Source organism: Pinus tabuliformis, chromosome Q (assembly GCF_031772625.1).
Source record: "Pinus tabuliformis cultivar Carrire ecotype Pingquan chromosome Q, CPIR1, whole genome shotgun sequence".
In the NCBI taxonomy this organism is placed as follows: Eukaryota; Viridiplantae; Streptophyta; class Pinopsida; order Pinales; family Pinaceae; genus Pinus; species Pinus tabuliformis.
This window is the reverse complement of record NC_142296.1, coordinates 133,491,771-133,500,651: the sequence shown is the minus strand read 5'-3', so window position 1 is coordinate 133,500,651 and position 8,881 is coordinate 133,491,771. Positions and strand designations below refer to the sequence as shown.

The 8,881-nt window shown below is 34.2% G+C and overlaps 1 pseudogene; it reads right to left on the bottom strand.

Annotated features, from left to right (window-relative positions):
* Positions 1–3,371: 3,371 nt before the first annotated feature.
* Positions 3,372–4,590, bottom strand: LOC149218619 (pentatricopeptide repeat-containing protein At4g18520, chloroplastic pseudogene; annotated as a pseudogene).
* Positions 4,591–8,881: the final 4,291 nt, after the last annotated feature.

Here is an 8,881-nt window from a genome sequence, read left to right as displayed (position 1 = left end):
CAAATCACCACATTTTGGTAGCTTTCGGAAGTACCCTATATTAACTTAAAAAGATACAGAAAAACAAATTATCTTAAAGCATCTATCCTTAAATTCTAATTCCACTTTATATAAACCTATTGATACACCCCATCCAAACTCAGCCTTGTTATTGATTTTATCAAGTAAAGAACCATACCACTTGTGCTAAGTACGACTTGTACTAAGTTCCTTTGACGTTGAACATTATGTATCATTAATGTTCTGTATATATTTAAATTTTGGAATTTTAATAATTAAGAAAGGTTCTTAATGTGGGATCCCTTGTCCTCATTAACAATCTTCATTGACAATCTTTTAAGTTTGGATGTACCTCCATACACTTTAGGATGGATTTCAGTGTCATTGGTAATTTTTAAAATCTTGTTGTCTTCATATGCCCCAGTATGCATCTCCATATCTCATTTGACAATCCTTAAAATTTAGAGATGTGGAGCAGCATCCGCACATCCCAAAATTTTGGCGGAACCCATTGTAATCTTTTTGTCTTCATTTTATTATATTGTCCTTGCATACCTCTTGCTCTATAATTTTTGTTCTGCAACTTATAAACTTTTCAATGTACTGGTGGCATGAATTTGATTTGATAGGCTTGAATTTTAGTCTCGTGTGGATTTTTCTCAAGATGATATTCTCTCTTCTGACACCTTGCTTGTTTCTTTTATGCAGTTGACGATGAGTACATTATTATTGGATCAGAAAATATCAACCAACATTCCATGGATGGTGCAAGAGACTCTGAGATAGAAATGGGGGCTTACCAACCATATCATCTGGCAGTTAATGGGCCAGCCAGAGGGAAAATCCATGGTTTCAGGATGTCTCTGTGGTACAAACACACTAGATTTATAGATTCAGCCTGAAAGCCTAGAATGTATCAAGAAAGTGAAAAAAATAGCAGAACAATACTGGGATTTATATAGTAGTGAAAGTTTGGAAAGTAATATGTCAGGCCATTTGTTGATGTATCCTGTGGGTGTCACAAATGTTGGTGAAGTGACAGAGTTACCTGGCACATAATTCTTTCCAGATACAAAGGCTCAGGAATTGGGCACCAAATCAGACTACTTGCCACCCATTCTGACCACATAGAGAGTTGGAGCAGTAGTACTCCAATAGTTGTTTGGTCTTTCGTAACCCATACTATATTTAGAGCTCTTTCCCTTTCTTCCTGTTGTTGGTATTTGCACTAAAATACACACAGTCGTCTTTAGAGCTCACACAAAGCTTGTGGAAATATCTAATCTAGTGAAAATTTTTTCCTTTTTCTCTTAATTTTCTCTTTAGTCAAGCAGATTAATAGGCAAACTAGAAAACTGATATCAATCTGCATGGTAACCTCTTGTGCAATAACCTAACAGGGATTGTTAGGCATTGATCTTTTGGTCAATAACATCTACATTCGATACCTATAGAGCTATGTTATTTATGTATTTGTAGTTTTTTAATAACACAATGTTCAATATTTGGCATTCAAGTGGTATGTGAAGCTCTAATATTATGATTTTTGTAGTTGATATATTTCTTTATGGCATGTATTCGTTGTGTTTGTATCCCTGCCAATTACACAGACATCATTATTTATTTTTCATTGTTATGTTCCAAGAAAAAAGAGTGAAGATTTTCATATCTTCTTTATGTAATTTGATATACTGAAAACATGACAAGGCTTTCTTGTGACCTTTATGGAAATATGATAAATTGTGTTTGTTGAAATTAGGAAGTGGCTTATGTGGTGAACATCCCTAGTCACAATGAGAGCAAAGATCTTTGATAAACATGGAGTTATATTTGAACTCTGTGTTTTGTCATCTTAAATTCAAAACCATTGTAAATGGTTATCAATAACAAGGACTGTAAGTTAAGAAACCATATTTTTTGTCATTGGCTATATTTCCCGAGCTGCCTTCTTGCTTGGTTGGGTGTTTTCTAGGGGGAGTATATGTATCAACATGCATGACTCATGTGGTCTTGCATTGTGACAATCATCTTAGTTTTGTGTTTTATGACATGGGCGATTTGTGTGTTAAGTAGGGAGGGATATAATTACTTGAGGGTTATAGAGTTGCTGTTGTCATTGAAAGTTCTTGTATACAATGTAAGTATGCCAATGTTGTCTCAAAAATGAGCAAACTACATTCATACTCGATAACAATTTCCTTCAGTTGGTTATAATTATAAATTTTGTTCGTATATTCCCTTACCTAACTAAATTAGAGGTTTTCTTATTTGGTTCCTGCCATTTTATTATTCCCAAGGAATTGTCTTTAAAAATAGTTACCAAGATAGAAGTAGGAGAACAATTTAGAGTCTATATTGTTGTGCCAATGTGGCCAGAGGGGGTACCAGAGAGTGGCTCTGTGCAGGCAATCTTGGATTGGCAGAGGAGGACAATGGAGATGATGTATAAAGATATTGCGTAAGCTCTGCATGCCAAACAAATCTATGATGCAGATCCCAAGGATTATCTAACTTTTTTTGTTTGGAAAATAGAGAGGTCGAGAAAAGTGGTGAGTATATACCACAGGAGCATCCAGAGGAAGATTCTGACTACAAGAGAGCTCAAGAAAATAGGCATTTTATGATTTATGTGCATGCCAAGATGATGATAGGTAAGAAATCCTGAGGTTAATGCATCACCAAATTCCAATTTGCTTTACTTCCTTTCTTCAACAACATCATTTTTTGTAAATGCTTGTCATTTTATTTGGGTTGGGCCTTGGTTTAGCTATAGATTAATGTGGGTCTACCATAATTAGCTTGTCTACTAATTTACCTACACTCTGCATTTGCATGGTCAAATTAGCTAACTTTTCATAGATTTTGTCTGTTTGTGGGTGGGATATGTCTCCTACAAGAAAAATTTATACCTTATTTCTAACATCAATCCAAGTGCAATGAGGGGGCTTCTTCAACCCTCTGCCATTCATCACTTATCTCACCTTTGAAAAGCCATCCCACCTGTCACATGCAACATAGACATTTTCCAGAAGCACGTAATTTCTAGCATTTTCAGGCTTTAGCTCAAGAAGGTGTCTTGCTTCTTTCTCCCCTAGCTCTATATTGCAATGAATTTTGCAGGCATCAAGCAAATCCCCCCACACAGATGCACTAGGTTCTAATGGAATCATGCTAATGAAGTCCCAAGCTTTATCTAGTCATCCAACATGACCAAGGAGATCAACCATATAGGCATATTGCTCCACTCTCGGTGTGGTCTCATACTCTTGACTCATGAGATTGAAGTGTTTCCAACCTTCATTCACCAAGTCTGCATGGCTACATGCAGATAACACCCCAACAAAGGTAATATGATCTGGTTTCACACCCTCCTATTGCATTAGTATAAAGAGATTGAGGGCTTCCTCACCATGCCCGTGCATTGCATACCCTGCAATCATAACAGTCCATATGACCACGTCTCTTCGATTTATAATGTCAAACACTCTACGCGCATCTTCTACACTCCCGCATTTTGTATACATGCTTATCAGTGCACTCCCTACAATATCATTTATCCCAAATGCTCGTCTGATTATGTAACCATGAATCTCTTTACCATGGTGCAATACCGCTAAGTGGGCACATGCTGGAAGAGCACTCGTAATGGTGAAGGTGTTCGACTTTACGCCTACTAACTGCATTTCATAGAAGAGTTTCAATGCTTCAACACTGTACTCATTCTTGGTACACATTCCAATCATCCCGATCCATAGTACAACATCTCTCTCAGGCATTCTATCAAATATATGGCATGCATTATCTATTCTTCCAAACTTGGAATAGAAGTTCAGAAGCTTAGTCCCAATAATGACATTTGACTCAAATCCACTTCGAATAACATACAAATGAATCTCTTTCCCCTATTTCAAAGCCCCATACGCAATACATGCAGAGAACATTTTCCATGGTGATGGAACTCGATGCAATGCATGCTTTCTGCATTCGACAAAACATCACCAAAGCATCATGACCTCACCCACTTTGAACATACCTTGCAATCAGTGTAGTCCATGATATCACATTCGGCTCAATACCTACCAACTGCATTTCATGGAAGAGATCCAAGGCCTGGTCACAATATCCATTTTTAGCATACCCTGCTACCATTGAAGTCCATGAAACTACATTTCTTTGAGACATTTTGTCAAACACTTGCCTTGCATCTTCTACAACCATGCATGTGCTATACATATCGATCAGAGCATTTTCAACAACTATGTCTTTCCTACAACCCCTTCTGCTTATTTGACCATGAATCTCCCTGCCCTGCTGCAGATTACCCAAACCAGCACAAGCCTTCAACACACATGGAAAGACAAAATTGTCATATTGCATACCAATCTCTTGCATTTCACAATAGAGCTTAAGGGCCTCCTCATAGTCACCACGGTTGGAAAAACCTGCAATCATAGCAACCCATGAAGGCCCGATTCGTTCAGTAATTTTGTCAAACACTAGTCGTGCATCCTCTATACTCCCGCACTTGGCATACATGGCAATAAGCTTAGTTTCTAGCATTCCATTTGGTTCAATCCCATTCAAACCCATGTGGGTATGGACTATTTTTTCTTCTGAAAAAGCTTTCATCTTGATACAAAGTTCCAAGAGGGAAATATAGGTGTCTAAATCGACTATAGCACCATTTAAATGTTCCAAAGATTCCTTCAATCAACCCTTCCTACAGAGTGCTCTCACTTCAATAGAAACATCGTTGGCTTGTTACTCTAGCATTTGATTTTTATTTGGTTCTTCATATAGTGTAGCAATCATAGGGGTAGGTGCAGAGGCAACATTTGTTTTGAGATCATGAATAATAGAAGCCACGAGGAGCCCAAATTTAGAGTTGTAAGAGAGGTGAGTAAATTGGACTAGATGATGTGGTGTACTTGCATATCATACTAACGTCCATGCCATGATCCTATTGTTGCTGCTCAAAATTATAGTATTCTAAAAACACCTAGAAAATAATGGTTTTCCTCAGCAATTTTGAAGAAATTTGGAAAAAAAATTTGGAAGGTGTTTTCACCTAGAAAATAATGTATTTTTCTGTGAATTTTGATGAAATTTGACACCATACATCAAATAGATGAACTAAGTAGATTTTTCTCTTCAATATTTATACTTGAAGCATTGGTAGGCATTACATTTCTCAAGGCCAAATGCCAACTATATCTGGAAACTACAAGCTAGAACCTCATGCACCTAGGGAATTCCTTAATATCAAAGGATTTGGATGCAATGTACTTTTATTTCACTTACAAAATGCTAATTAATAACTTGTATTACTCAACAATCATGTAAGTCCCTTAGGACACAAAGCTCTACAATCTTATGTTGTGGGCCTGATTTTCTAAATTCTATTCTTTGTCTCTTTGTATGACAACTCACATGGAGATAGTTAAAAACTCTTCCCTTGATGTTGTGGGTTTTCAAGAACTCCTGTAGACCTGCTCATGTTATAGAATTTATCCATTATGTTGGTTATATATTAACTCTAGGCAGAGAAAAGCTTTGAGTTGTGTTGCTTTTATGTGACAAGGCTAGTAATTTTGTTATCTAATCATACTGTTGACACTAAATTTTTTGATAATCCTTGTGCCCATGGATAATGCTCTAAGGTTGTTACAGATGAAGGTGGTTGGAAACACTTCTCCACATGGGAAGATATTACATTTTCATGTGTGGGCCTTTTTGTTGTCAAATTATAGATTGTATTCTCACCTTGAATTATTGATAGAATTCACTACAGAGACTAATGTTAAGTTGTTGAGAGAATTATTTGAAACTGCAGAGTCAGGAACAAGTTCCATCTTCCTCAAGAACTACACTGAAAATGTAAGGTATGTTCTTGGATTTCAATGAAATCGGAAGAAAATTCACTCTAAAAATCTTTGTTTTATGTGTTTGAAAATTGCATATGGGCGTTGTGCAATTATATGGAAAGACAATTTTTCTTCTCATTAGTGTCATGGATGAACTCCATTTCAATGTTTGAGGAAAGGATATTCGAAAATAAATACCAATGATGACCTGGAAATCCTTTCGATATCAAACAGATGAACTAAGTAGATGGTGCTCTTCAAACGCTATACTTGAAGCATTATTGGAGATGTGGCCCAACATGTGGATTTTGTTTATACATGTTTTTCTAGCCTTGTGTTTTGGGTGATTTTGATGATAAACAAGTTGAGGATAGGCTCCCACATGCATTTTTCTCAGACATTATTCTAGCCCCTTTCAACATAACATTGACTTGGCATATGCTAGGTCATGTTATCATCTTTCAAAATTTTGTATTAGCTACCAAGCCCATGTTCTAATTTCTTGTTGTAGCCTTCATATCATGAAGATTCCAGTATATTTATATGAGGTGTTTGACATTTCCTTATTTTAGGAAGATATGTTTATGTAAATAAAGAGCTAAAATGGCTCTATAGATTGTATGGTTGCACCTACCTCTTATACTTTTTCATGTTACAGAACGTGGAAGAATAAGCTCTCTAGTTTCGAGATCTTTTTATTGTTCTTTGTAGTGGTAATAAATGTTGATCGAACTATCTTGGACATTGTAAATATATAATTTCAAAACATTATAATGTTGTGCAATATTGCATGTATTTTACAAGACACTTCAACCTATATTAGTTTCTATTCTAGTGCCTTACCACTTTTTCTTTGCAACATCTGATGTATATGCTAGTTTAAAATTAATTTATTAATATTGAAAGGGTGGAATGGTAGTGTATTCAAGTTAAGAGGCTTATTTAATCATTATTAACCATCTTCTCAAATATGCACCATTAACTAGCCCGAATGGTATGGGCTGTCATGTTCAATCAATTTAATGAAGGATTCAAGGCCTCAAACATTGCCTGGCTGTCTATTAGGAATTGTTCCCGTCACCTTCTTTGGGAGAGCGACTGGTTAAGTTGTGTTGATACTTCTTCAAATTTCAGATTGTTATGTAAATAGTGAAAGGAAGGTAAAAGCTCTATTACTACTCTTTTTATGTAATTCCTTGTGAGTAGATCCAAAAGAGAAACTAAAAGGCTTGTTATTGGTTTTACATTGCTTAGGTAACATGTCGGCATGGTAACACTTATCGTTCATTTCCATACATGGTGCATCATAATGCCAACGAGTTCAAGGTCCCACTATTCAAAGACATAGACTATCTGGAACAAAAATCCAGGTCATTTTTGGACTAATTGGTATGTTAATGGTTCGGAATCTGCCAAGAGTGCTCATGTTAAGGTGCAAACTCTGCCAACAGTGTTGATATATTTAGTCCTGTTAAAAAAGATCCTAACAATAAGTAATTATCGTCGTTGAGTTCATGTTATGGTGCAAACTCTGCCGAGAGTGTTGATATATCTAGTCCTATTAACAAAGATCCTAACGACAAGTAATTATCGTCGTTGAAATCATTAATATATTTAATAAAGTGGCATAGCTGCAATTAAAGTCTATGCGGAAATGGTTCCTAAGTGTTGCCAATTGGTATCAATTAATATATCAGTGTCGATATAACACTGATTTCTTATATACACTCGAATACAAAAATTAGGCTTAATCATCATTAATTTTAATAGTAATTTTTTATATAAAAACATAATATTTTTATTTTTTTAGGATTAATCATTATTAATTTTAATAGTAATTTTTTATATAAAAACATAATATTTTTATTTTTTATTTTAAATTTAAGATATCAATTTTTATTATAATGAGTAAAATTAATTTTTGGTTTTGGACCTAACATATTTATTCATTTATTTTTATAAACATTTTTATTATAAAAAATTAATTTTATAAATTTTCAATTCACGTCTTAAATATATTTATTTATTCTTATAATTTTCAATGCATAAACAATCTTAATCATTTTTTTAATTCTACAAATATATACAAAAATTTAATAAAATATGTGTAATTTAAAGTTAACCATTTATTATTATTATTACGAAGGTTGTTGCTTATGAGCTTTATGTTCACTACGGATGAAATATATGTAAAATGTTTTTTTAAATAATCAATTAAAATTATTTAATAATTAAATACTAAATATCGTATTCTATAGATTTTTTTTAAATTTAGCTTAAGTTTTCGAAAGTGATGATAAATTTTTTTAATATTTTAAATTAAAATATTTTTAAACTTATTTGTAATTTTACATTATTTCATAAATTTTTTACATCAGTTTTATCTCTGCGAAAATATCTATAATTTTTCTTTATCATTGCGCAATATATCACTAACTTTCTTACATTCTTATTCTTTTTCATTATTGCCTTAAAATATCATCGTACAAAACCATATAAAATTAAGTCCTATCGTTGTCTATCACAAGGGTAACCTTAAGTACTGACACGTAACAAAAGTCTAGGTCTATCAAAACATAAATACTTGTTACTAATAAATACACAACTATTGAAATAAATAAATCTTCTAAAAGTTAAGGGAATAAATATCTAAGAAACTAAATAAAAAATCAAATATATGATGAAGTGACTGGGATTTGATCTTCGATGCTTATACTTGTTGCGGTTAGAGGCTTCATGGCACATTTAATATGGTCATATATGTACAGTAAAAGAGCATCGATACTCATGAGACATTACCATTGGTTCCACTGGACACACTAAATTTCATTCAAAAAGGAGATCATATCATTATGGTCCTTGTGCTTTTCCTTCAGGACCCTACCCAAGAGTTTCTTAGGGTAGTGAAACTAAGATAATGGCTCCATAGTCCCCTTGTATTCCCAAGGTCAAGAACCCAATGAGCTATGTTAGCTTGGATTTTAGAATCAAGGTATGCTTGGTGTTCATTGGTAGTC